The 11,880-nt window shown below is 45.9% G+C and overlaps 1 long non-coding RNA gene across 1 annotated transcript in view; it reads left to right on the top strand.

Moving 5' to 3' along the window:
- Nucleotides 1–6,058: 6,058 nt before the first annotated feature.
- The window catches only part of LOC103005008 (uncharacterized), a 48,778-nt gene continuing 42,956 nt past the window's right edge, over nt 6,059–11,880 (top strand). The window contains exons 1-3 of the long non-coding RNA XR_449663.2: nt 6,059–6,098; nt 10,697–10,778; nt 11,752–11,864. This is a non-coding gene — a long non-coding RNA (uncharacterized LOC103005008). The remainder of the gene's footprint in view (nt 6,099–10,696; nt 10,779–11,751; nt 11,865–11,880) is intronic.

Consider the following 11,880-nt stretch of genomic DNA (forward strand, 5'->3'; position numbering starts at 1 on the left):
TTCAAGTTTCTCCATTTTAGTTGAAGTGATCCACTCATCTGGATGATTATTTTATTTATGTCTCCCTGGGAGGCTGTTGGCTCTGGGAGCTGGGCTGCATATCTTGATGCTACATTGTATCTCCAGTGCTTGCATAGGACCTGGCATACAGTAGGTTCTCAACAATATTGTAAATGAATGAATGGGAATGTTACCTCCTTAATCCTTTTCTGTCTTTGTGTTTGCAATGGGCTAACAGAATAACACAATAATAAATGGCACTAGTGAGCATTCACCATGTGTATAATATCATTAAATTCTCAGAGTAACTCCATGGGTTGATATTATTACCCTTAGACTATAGATGAAGAGACTAAGACTCAGGGAAGGTGAAGCAAATTACCTACAGGCGTACTGCTAGTAAGTGACAGGGTCGGGTCAAATCCAGGACTGGCTGAATAAACAGAGGGGGGAAAAAAAGAAATAAAAACTAAGGCAAAGCTGGATCCAGGGTTTCTTCTAATTCCCCCTGTCACCCTTAGCCCTCTGGTCTTCTGGATTCCAGGAACTTTTACACCAAGCCACAGTTCACACTGCAGATAGTCAAAAAAAGGTAAGAAGTCTGGAATCTCAATCTTACGTATATTTTATGTCCAAACTCAGATTGCCTGTCCTCTGAAATCCTGCCACTTATCCTAGCCTTGATTGATTTTATAACAGCCCTCTAAACTTTTATAGGAAGAAGTTGCTGTTCCCTTGCTTATTCATGTATATGATCTTTTATTTGTGTATGTCTTCCTTGAATTTCTTTTTTGTTTATGTGTCATATTTCAATTTGAAGGTTCTAGAGATCACCTCTGGTATTTCTTAATACCCACTGTAGCTTCTGGGTTTAATGCAGTACCTGGGTATGAAACTGAGAGCAAGAAGGACTGGGGAACCAAGTAGTCTAGTCTATACATTTCAGTGGACTCCCCCCAACCCCATAGGGCTCTCTCTCTCTATCTCTCCTTTGTCCTTTGCCTCTTTCCGGATGGAGAAATCCTGATCCAATAGAGACCAACCAGCCAGATGGATTGCTTCATCCTCAGCTGCTGACTTCCCAGCTCTTGTGCAAAACACAGGAACTCCTTGTGCTCATTGTGACCCACTTCCTTTCTTACTGGGACCTGCTCAGGGTGGAGGCTTAGGTCTCAGTGGCTTCTCTTGTTTTTGCAAAAGGAAAATAATCTCCCGGTCATAGTCGCCAATAGGCTTTTCCCATGACTTTTCCCATGGCACCCCCCAGGGGGGAGAGAAAAGAAAGGAACACTGTGTCCTGAGATGAGCTTCAAAGATACCCAGGAGGGCGGAACACGATGTAAAACCACTTGTTAAGATTATAGTGTTATTTGAATATGAGGGATTGAAGTGGGTCAATGCAGGTCTTGGAGTCCAGGGTCTATATCTGGGCTCTAGCACAGATCAAGCTGCACATGCAGCTTGAAGGACATTTTTATGGTTTTGAGTTTTCAGTTTGGCAGGCAGGCAATGTGTCCTGGAGTAAGGGCTCTCTTATGTCCAGAGATGGGTCCTTGTGAGAAGCACAGTGTGGGGGGGTGGGCAGAGGCGAGAGTTTTTGTCCTCAGTGTGTTGTCAGTCCAAAGATGTTGATGGGATAATCATAAATGCCAGTATATAAAACACTGATATGTGATTAAATACAAATTAATGGAACTACATAGAATGATACATTCTACATAAATAAGTGCTTAGACAGTTGCTAGACAAATGGAAATGATTAGAGATGGGTGAGGTTGGCTCAAGCAAGGATCGGGAAAGAGAGATGTTTTGAGAAATGCCTTTATTATCTTGTGCCCAAACAGCTCTGAGCACAGGCACCTTGGCCAACTCAAACAACAGGAGGCCCGGTGGGTGGGTGGAGGAGCAAGGCATGGAGCCATGTAGGAGGAGAGTGGTGAGCTCTGTTCCCTAAGCTCTGAGCGACTCTGCCCACTCCCACCCCTCACCCCTCACCCCCAGCACCACAGCTCAGTTCTTCTGCAGAAAGAGCAACCAGGGGCATTCAGCCCAGAAGAATGCAGACCTGTGGCCTCAGAATCATAACTTTGCATATGCTATACCTTTTTACTGTTTTAAGACATAAGGAATGATTCCCTTTTATTCTGAATTAATCGAGATCTCTTAGCACCTTAACCTAGAGTTCCCATTAATCCTCCCAAAACAGACTGGACTGATGTTGGAGGGTGGAGGGAGAAGGAGACAAAAATCGGAGATTCAGGAGATTAGGGGGCCAGGGGAGTCTTCACCTCTACTCTTTAAAAAAGATCTTTGCATTGCCCTAGACCTTTCTGGTCTCAATTGCCTCATGAAATAATAGATGTGAAGCACTTTGAAAAATGTTTCAACACTCCACCTCCTGGGAGTTATGACTGTGGGGAAACTGAAAGTAAAGCCTCCATGGGGGACTTCCCTGGGGGACCAGTGGTTAAGACTCCATGCTTCCACTGCTGGGGGCACATGTTTGATCCCTGGTTGGAGAACTAAGATCCCACCAAAAAAAAAAAAAAGAAAAGAAAAGAAAAGAAAAGAAAACCTCCTATTTGCACAGCCTGTCCCGTTTATAGAGCACTGGATTGCACATCAGCTTACTCTCCACGATGCTGGGAGGTAGAGGTGGTGGGTGATTTTACCATTTATGAAGAAGAAACTGAGGCTCAGACAGGCTAGATGACTTTCCCAGAATTATACAGCAAGCAGATGTAAGCTGAGCATGGAAGCCAGGTCTCCTGATTCCTGGTCCATTTCTTTCCACCTAGCCTCTTAATGTTTGAAAGCACACATGGGTTATTTTGATAGAATCCTATTCTAGAACAACTCAAACGTCATTATTTAATGGCAGAGTGCCAGATCTCACTGTTCTCCGCCTGTTAGGTCTTGGATTTTTCTATTTAACGCTATTTTTTGAGAGGCAAAACAATGCCCAGTCAAGGGATTTTTACAGAACGAAAACCTTCAAAGCACAAAGCCCCAAGCTACCACAGTGTAGCATTGTTGCCCCAAATTGAGGTCTCCCTTCCCAGGGGTCCTGGCTCTGCACAGAGCTGGACAGAAGCCGAGGAGGAGTGTGGGGGCAGAGCCTCCCCAGAGGGGAACAGATGGGCAGGCTGGCCCCTGTGCCAGCACTTTGAACAACCCTTTTCTTTTCCAGCCAAACGTCCAACGTCATTCCCCTCTCACCTCCAGCTCCCAGGCAGCCTCCCCCTACCCCCATTCTGTCTTTGGGTGGGCTCTGAGGAGCTGATGGACTCTGGAGGGATGGAGGCTGTTCTCCTTTATGATTGGCAGAAGGATGAAAGGAGGCTTGAAACTGGTGTGGGGCAACTGTTGCCATCTGTCTGGTGGGACGTCACCAGGGATGGTCTCACCCATTCACTCCTTCACGCAACCCTGGGCTCGGGCCTTTTGTTTGGTTGGCTAGGGGTGGGGTTGCTGTAGTGCAGTGGAGAGAGGTGGTGGGCGAGAGAAGCAGCTTCTTTGTGCCTGCATCAAACTTTCAGTAATTCACTAGGGTGATTTGCATGAGGAAGCTGCCTAAGCCCCAAAACACCGAAGTGATTGACAACCTCCAGCCCTCTCCCCTGATCACATCCCCCTCCCCCTCCCCCTTCGGCCAAACAGCTCCCCAGGGTTAGAGGGAGTGGCCCCAGCTCCTCTGCAGGGATGAGGAGCAGGAAAAGCTGCTCTGGCCCTCTCTGTCCACCCTCTGTCCCCATCCCTTTCGCAGTTGGAGGTGGGTCTGGTGTCTTCCTCCCTCCCCACCCCCATCAGTCCCTTACAGCTTTTTTCTTTTTGTTTGGTTTCTACGTACTAGGCTGGCAGGCAGAGGGGCCAAAGCAGGAGGAAAGGCCCATTAACCACCCAGCAGCTGAGCAGGAAAAAAAAAAAAGGAGCTGAATAGAGAAGACCAGGTTGGCAGCCCTCCAGCCCAGCTCCTGGTCTTTGAATAACACCCCAGACCAGGATCTGGGATCAGTGTCTGGGAGGCTTTGGGGCATTTAATTATTTAAAGGGCTCACTAAAAGGAGCTAAGACCCTGGGGAAGGGGGAGGAGAGGCAGATGGTGTGCCCAAGTTGCTGGGAACCTGGAAACTGGGTGCAGGATGGGTGAGGGTGGGGGTGGGGGAGGTAGGGAGGACTGAGCTAGAGGTCAGGGTTCAGGGAGTAAGAGAATGGAGGAGGGGAAGTGAAACAGAGATTGCCCTCTAGACCCAAGCAGGCCCTGTGGATAGTCTTTGCCTACACCAGCTGGGGGCAGGCTCTCAGCCTCTCCTTTCTGTACTCCTGCCCACCACTCCCCAACTTTGAAATTCGTATCTGCCCTAAGAGGGAACCATTTTGGAAACACACAACAAAACTGTGAAGTTTAGGGGATTACCCCTTCTCTTCTGGCACTTAGGGATGCTCCAGATTGGTTTAATGGTGACCTGAACTGGGCAAATGGATAGGAGGATTTTCTCTTCCTCCCTCCCTCCCTCCCTCCCTTCCTCTTTCTTTCCTTTCTTCCTTCCTTCCTTTTTTCTTTCTTTCTTTCTTTCTTTCTTTCTTTCTTTCTTTCTTTCTCTTTCTTTTCTTTCTTTCTTTCTTACTTGTGGTAAAACTTCTGCAACATAAAATTCACCATTTTATCTAGTTTCATTTTATACGGTGAGACCATACACTGAGTCTGTGGAAATACTGAGAAAGCAAATAATTGGAGGTCCTGCTCTTGGGGGCACAGGATGCTTCAAAAGGCAGTCTGTGCCCCCAAGAGCACAGGGGCCCTAGGTCCCTAGGTAGAAACATACTAGTCAGATTGAATTTGAATTCAGCTCTGCCATGTACTAGCTCTGCGACCACAGGTAAGTTATTTAATTGTTCAATGCCTCAATTTTCTCATCTTTAAAATGAGGATAAAAAATTGCTCCCACTCAGTATTCTTGAGGGGATTAATATAGGTGAAGCACTTAGAAGAGTGTTTGGCTCTTTGTAAGGACACAATAAATGTTATTAAATATTATCGTCATTACCATTACCAGATCAGGAGGCATGTATATAGGCTACACAGTGGAAACTGAGAGAAACAGGGAATTTGGGAATTGGGTACAAGGCTAAAGGGGAATTTGGTAAGGGTGTAGATTTGCCTCCATCCTTTCTCCCATTTGTAATGAGCTACGGTTGGAAATGTGGTCTTTGCTGTTCCAAAGATAGTAGTCCTGTTCGGGTAGCCCCCCTTTCCCACCTGCATCCCTCTTCCACCTTCACCAGGGCGAGCGAACAGTTCCAGGACCTGGGGCTCTGAAACCCTGTGGTCCAGACCCTTGCTTTGTGGCAGTTTAGGCATTATTGTTAGCCCTATTTTACTGATGGGATAACCAATTCAAAGGGCTTAGGGGACTTGAGATTTGATTCTTCTGCTTCTTGGGGCTTTCCCCACTCTAGCCCCGCCCAGGCCACAAGGTCATGTGGAATGAATTGGTCACTTGGTCACTGTGGGGCACACAGCATCTCAGCCTGTCTTCACTTCTCAGTCTGGTCGGCCTCAAACGTGTGAGGTGGGCTTGTTTTCTGCACCTTCCAGCGAGGCAGTTCTCCCGTCCTCAACACGCCTGGGGGGCAACGGCGACGGCTTTCAGTCGGGGACAGCCGAGATTGATCCCGCGCGGGCCGCCCGGACTCAGACGTGCACAGCAAGGGTGGTGCTATGGGGAGGCTGGGGGCGTGAGGGCAGGCAGGTGTTTGGCTCCCTCCCTCCCGGATGTGGGCAGAGGGAGGAGCCCCCGGCCAATCATCCACGTCCCTCAGTCCCTACGGAGAAGCTGCCTGGGACCTTGAAACGCGACCAAACGCGCTAGCTAGTTGGTTTTCCTAGTTTGGCAACTGGGTGGTGCCGCAGCCTCCGCCTCCTCTGGGAAGCCCCCACCTTGGTAACAAGCTGCTGATTGGCTGGCCATGTGGCACAGCGGACCAGTCAAAGCCCTCCCTGATGTCTAGGTTTGGCAGAGAGGAGTTAAAAAGGGCGGGGGGGGGGCGGGGGGAGGTGAGACACTACGCGTATTCGGAGTGGAGGTGCTACGCGGGTAGGTAGCGGAGAATCGGGCCTTTCACCAGGAAAGGGCAGGCGGGGGAGGGGCCGAGGAGTGGCTGCCTCTGTGCCGGGAACCCCTCCCTTCCGCCACCTGCTGCTAGAGCGTCTCGGGTCCCTAAAGCTTAGGTCTTTCCCCCATTTCTCAGGCCTTCCTCACAGCCTGACCGACTGCAGGGCTGGTGCAGCCTTTCTTGAGCAATTTTGGAGGTTCCGGGTTTCTGAAACCTCCTCGGTCCTCTCTCCGAAGTCCCTCTGTATTTGGGCGTTTATTTTCCCAAGTCTGTTACTCGGGCCCTCTTCGTTTTCTTCTTGTATATCTGTGTGTGCTCACGCCCTCCCAGGGCCGTGTTACCAGTCACCCATCCTCTAAAACCAAATTAACCATCCGCTTTATTACACTGTACCTATTGGCAACAACCTCCTAGACTTAGTTGAGTATACATTTCTGAGGACATACATTGTAAGCTTTGTAAGAGAAAGCATTTTGAATAACTTTGTTCCCCCACCTCAATGCACACAAACATACATACATACATATTCAAAGAACCTAGCACAGTAGCATCAAGATTAGGACTCTAGAGACGGTGACAGGGTACAATTCCAGCTCTGCCACTGCTACTGGCTGTGTGACCTTGAGCAGATACTTCACCTCTCTGAACCTCAGTTTTTACCAATGAAAAATGCTAATGATAATAGCACCTACCTCCTAGCATTATTATGACAAAATGCCTGACACATAATGCCTAATAAATGATATTATTTTAGATATTAATAAAGAAGGAATGAGTATTACTTCCCCACAGTTAATCTCAGCCCCCCATTCTTGGTTTAGGTGCTAGGGATAACAACTAGATTCTAGGGACATTTAAAATTACTATCAGTAAAGCAATTTAGGACTCAGAATAAAGCTTAGCACAGTCTCACAGCCCCCAGCCTTCACATGGGTCCTGTTTTAGCTCATAGATTTTACGAAGGGAGAGATCTGTTGGCAAGATAGGATTTTTTTTCCTCAAGGACTTTTCTTAAGATTTTTTTTTTTTTGGCCGCATTCAGCATGCGGGATTCCCCAACCAGGAATCGAACCTGTGCCCCTGCAGTGGAAGCTCAGAGTCAAGGACTTTTCTTCAAATTACTCCCTCTCAAAAATTTTAGAACAGCAGCATCTGAGGATTTACAATAATCCCATTTTAGTAGGATTTAACATTCTCCTTTTTTTTCACAGACTCGTGGGGTGCCCTACCTGACCTCTCCATATACTTACATTAACACCAAGGTGTGATTGTTAAGTTTTTCCCAAAACTCTCCACTGAAGTCCTTTCTTGTTGCTCAGAGACTCATCTTTTCTGCAGTCTTTGCCTCTCCCCCACATGCTACACACTGGTCCATAGATTTTCTTCAGTGAACACGGAGGCTGGCAATTCAGTGCTCACAGACCCCTAGTGGTCATCCTGCCATGTTCTATCACCTGCCATACCCTGTTGATGTCAGACGTGGCCTTTGTTGATGTTTTGCATTATTAAGAACAAAAACAATGATGTGTCTGGGGCACCGCAGTGGTGCCAGATGCTGGGGACAGGGAGGATGCAAGGGGCACACAGCACTGGGATGTAGTTCAATGGGAAGCCAGTAGACCTGGGTTTCAGTGTTGAGTATATGCCATTAGGGGCAAGTCAATAAAAAGTGTTAGGTCTCAATTACCCTATCTGTAAAGTGGGTGTATCAGACCTGTCTCATTACTTTATAGATATTTTGGGAAAATAAATGGGGTCATACTGTTGAAAGCACTTCAAATTTTTTGGAAATTAAAAGGGGTGTGTTTGTGTGGGTGTGGGTGTGTGCAACAGGCTATTAAATCCATTTTATGCTACTATTTCCATTTGGCTCCCAGAAATATGATCCAACAGTTGTTATTAAAAACTTATGAACCCAGCTTTGTGCTAACTGTTGTGAGGTATATGGAGGGATCATATGACACGATCTCTACCTTTAAAGAATTTACAGTCTAACCAGTTTGCTCAACTAACACATGAAATGATGTGTCGTATTGACTGTGGGTCCCCCACATATCCTCTTCTATCTTACAAGTAAAGGATGATCTGGTGGTGTGACAATGGAGCCAATAGGTGGACGTGCCTTACTGCAGCTAGCACAACTGTTTACCTCTTACCTCTCTCTTTCTGTCCTTGGTGGGGTGTGGGGTCTTACAAACCATCCTCACTGCTGTCTTCGCCAATGCTCATGAGTCATGGCCTGATGTCTTGTGACCTGAGTTTGGGGAGATGCTCGCCTTTGATGCTGCCCTTCATTTACTGTTCATGTAGTTACCTGTTCCTGATGCTTTCTCATCTGCACCTGCCCACTGCCACTGCTTACAAATGCCATCACAGCCATTGTAGCTACAGCAGCTCCTCTGGGGTGGGCTTTGGGTGGGACACTGAGGGTACTATTATTCCCAGCCTCCTGTCCCCGGCAAGAGAGACCACCTCCCTACCCCTTCTAATCTCTGTATTTGCTCCCACGGCCAGGTAGACTAGGAAAGATGCAAGTTGCTCACATTTCCCCACAGCACAGAGGGCTGTGTCCCGTTTGGGGCTCCCCCCAGCCTTCTTGGTGGAGGGAGCTAGTCTGGGATGGGGTGGAGGACCAGTTCTGTTGCTGCATGCTCAGCAGGCGGATTCCAGCTCCAGATTCTCTGTGCTGGCCCAGCAGATTTAGCTCCTTTCCTTTTTGGAGACTGTCAACAAAGACTCAGTATAGCTTCTAAGAAGGAGTAGATCAGTGTAATTGCTATCATCTTTGAAAAAAAAGATGGGCATGCAAATTAAAATAAATATCAATACCAAGTCTCATCCATCAGACTGTTCAAATTACTGAAATCTGAAGCAGTATTTGGCATCATGGGAATGTGGGGAAATGGAGGCTCATGTACAACTGGTGTGAGTGCACATTCGTACAACCCCTTTGGAGAGCAGTTTGACAGAATCTAGTAGAGGTAAATTGTTCATATTTCACGACTTAGCAGTTCCCTCCTGGGCATATATACCAGTAGTTTTTAACTGGTGGTGGTTTTGACCCCCAAGGGAACATTTGGCAACTTTGGAGATATTTTTGATTTGGACTGGGGAGGGGACAGATGCTAATGGCATCTAGTGGATAGAGGCCAGGGATGCTGCTAAACATCCTACAGGCAGTCCACTCTGTCCCCCCACCCCTTGCCCAACAAAAAATTATCCAGAGCCAAATGCCAGTAGCGCACTGTAAAGAAATCCTGATGTAAACTCTAGAGAGACTCCCAAATGCAATCTCAAAGAGACAGATAAAAGGATGTTCACTGCATTATTTGTTTCTAACATTACAGTATTGAAAATAATCTAAACGTCCCTCAAAAGGAGAATAGAGAAATAAATTTAGGTGTTTTCATACAATGGTTAGAATGAATGAACTGGAACTACAAGAATCAATATGGATAAATCTTGAACACACAATGTTCACTGAAAGAAGCAGAGTAATACAGAAAGTGCTACTCTGTAAAGTTTAAAGACACAAACAACTCTCTACTTCCCCTATGGATGTAATGCAAGTTAGTTATTTTTGTCTCCACCAAATTCCACAGCAAGTACCTGGAGACCTTTACATTCATTCTTTCATACACTAAATGCACCAACTATTGACATTATCTGGCTCAGGGTTTTGCATACAGAAAAAATTTGTTGAATGATTGAGCTGTGCTTATAGGGAGACAAGACCATGATTTGCTTTCTCTTCTTGCCTTTCCCCTATGATCTGCCTTTCTGCCTGTCTTTTCATGGCTTAATTTAGAGAGGGTCCCAGAACTTGGATGAGAAAACGCTGAATCTTCCTTTTTCACACTGCTAACTGAAATTTAGCATTCCCTTCAATTATGAAGGTAACAAGTCACTGCAGTATTAGCAAGCTGAAGCTTTGTCACCAACTGAAATTACAGATATTTTCATATCACATTACAGTTATTGAAAATACATACATTCATGCTCATTAGCACTTCGAAATGACTGTAGTTATTTAGACTTGTTGCTGGATCTCGTTTTTTATGACATTAATACACATTTATATATATATATATGATCTAAAATATTTATACATTTTGATAACTGTACTTCATTGTAATTGGTTTCCTTTGGAATCCAATGGATTTTATTTTATACCTTTAAAAACATTTTGAGAAGAGGTCCATAGGCTTTGGCAGGCTGCCAAAGGGGTCCACAAACGTCAAGACTCCCTGGTTACACCATACCTTCTGATGCTTTGATTATTGGTTAAGTTTCCATTGGGGCTCGGTACTGATCAGAGCCGAATGGGAGAAAGTGGGCATGGATTGCCACCTTTAAAAGTTTCAGAAAAGGCTCTGATGGCGCAAAGTGAGATCTGCCCACTAGTTGCTGGAAGACAGAACTGTGAGATTGAGCCAGGGCTTTGGAATGTTGGTAAAGTTTTTTGGTACTTGTGTCTGAAATAAGAGAATAAAGGCAGTAGATGGTTTTACCCCTGCCTACAGCTCCAGCCTCGTTGCTCCTTGCCGCTGTGCCCCCAGCCATTTTTGCTGTCTTTCAGTGTCCAGGAAGCTTCCTCCTGCATTAGGAGGTCTATACATGCTGTTATCTTTGCTGGACTTTCCTCCCATCTCTTCATCTAGGTAAGTACACTCTCCCTCCATATCTGATTATCTGCCCCTGATCCTCCAGACTAGGTCAGGCTCCTTGATAATCCTCATGTAGACCCATCCTCATCTCTTTCACAGCCCTTTCTCAGTTTGTAACCATGTGGTCCTTGGGGTGACTCTTTAGTTCACTGCTTGTCACTGCACCAGATTATAAATCCCCCAATGGCAAGGAAGGCTTGCTTTTATTGTCTGCAGTATCCCCAGTACCTGACCAAGGGCTTGTGGTAAATATTTATTGATAAAGAGTGAATTTTAATTGGAAAATTCATAATGGGACTGTGAATGCTAGCAGAATGGATTTAGGTCCACAAAAAATAAAGTCGGATGGCCTCCCCCCACTGGTGACACCCCATCTACCACCAAGCATCCTCCACACTCCTAGTAGTTCTGCATACACCAGTAACACAGAGATCTTCAGGCTAGCACAGTAGAAACAGTACAGCAAAACTGACAGGCTGGGGAGAGAGATGACCTGGGGTCAGATCCTGGCCTTGATGCTTTCTTCCTGTGTGATCTCAGCCTCTTTGTGCCTCAGTCTCTCCATCTATATAAAATAGTGAAAATAATAGTACCTCTGGCATAGAATGTTTAGGAATGCTAATGAAGCCACATAAATAAAACACCTAACACGTAAGTACTGATCAAATGGTAGCTTAAAGGAAAAGAGACAACTTTTATCCATCAGATCCTGATGGATAATCCACTCCTGCTACCCTCTTGAGAAACACTGGATTTAGAAAGAGAATTTCACAGAATATATTAGTGAATATCTTCAGTAAATAATATATTCAGCTCAGTAAATATCAGTTGTGGTTATTTCTCTATTAGAAAATAGTGAATTGTCCTAAAAGCACAAGCCTAGCTCTTAAAGGCTTTCAAGACATGTGCATTGAGAAGTTGAATGAAAGAGCAGATGGGCTACTGAATGCTTATTTTCCTTTTCCAGGCCCAACTTGGCTTTGCAGTACTTGACTGCCCTCAGTTCTACATAGTTGCCACTAGAGGGCAGGCGCGGTTAAGACAACAATACTCTGGACCCACCAGCGCCATAATTACTGGGTAAACAAGGGAGGAT

The sequence above is a fragment of the Balaenoptera acutorostrata genome, chromosome 1, assembly GCF_949987535.1.
Source record: "Balaenoptera acutorostrata chromosome 1, mBalAcu1.1, whole genome shotgun sequence".
NCBI lineage: Eukaryota > Metazoa > Chordata > Mammalia > Artiodactyla > Balaenopteridae > Balaenoptera > Balaenoptera acutorostrata.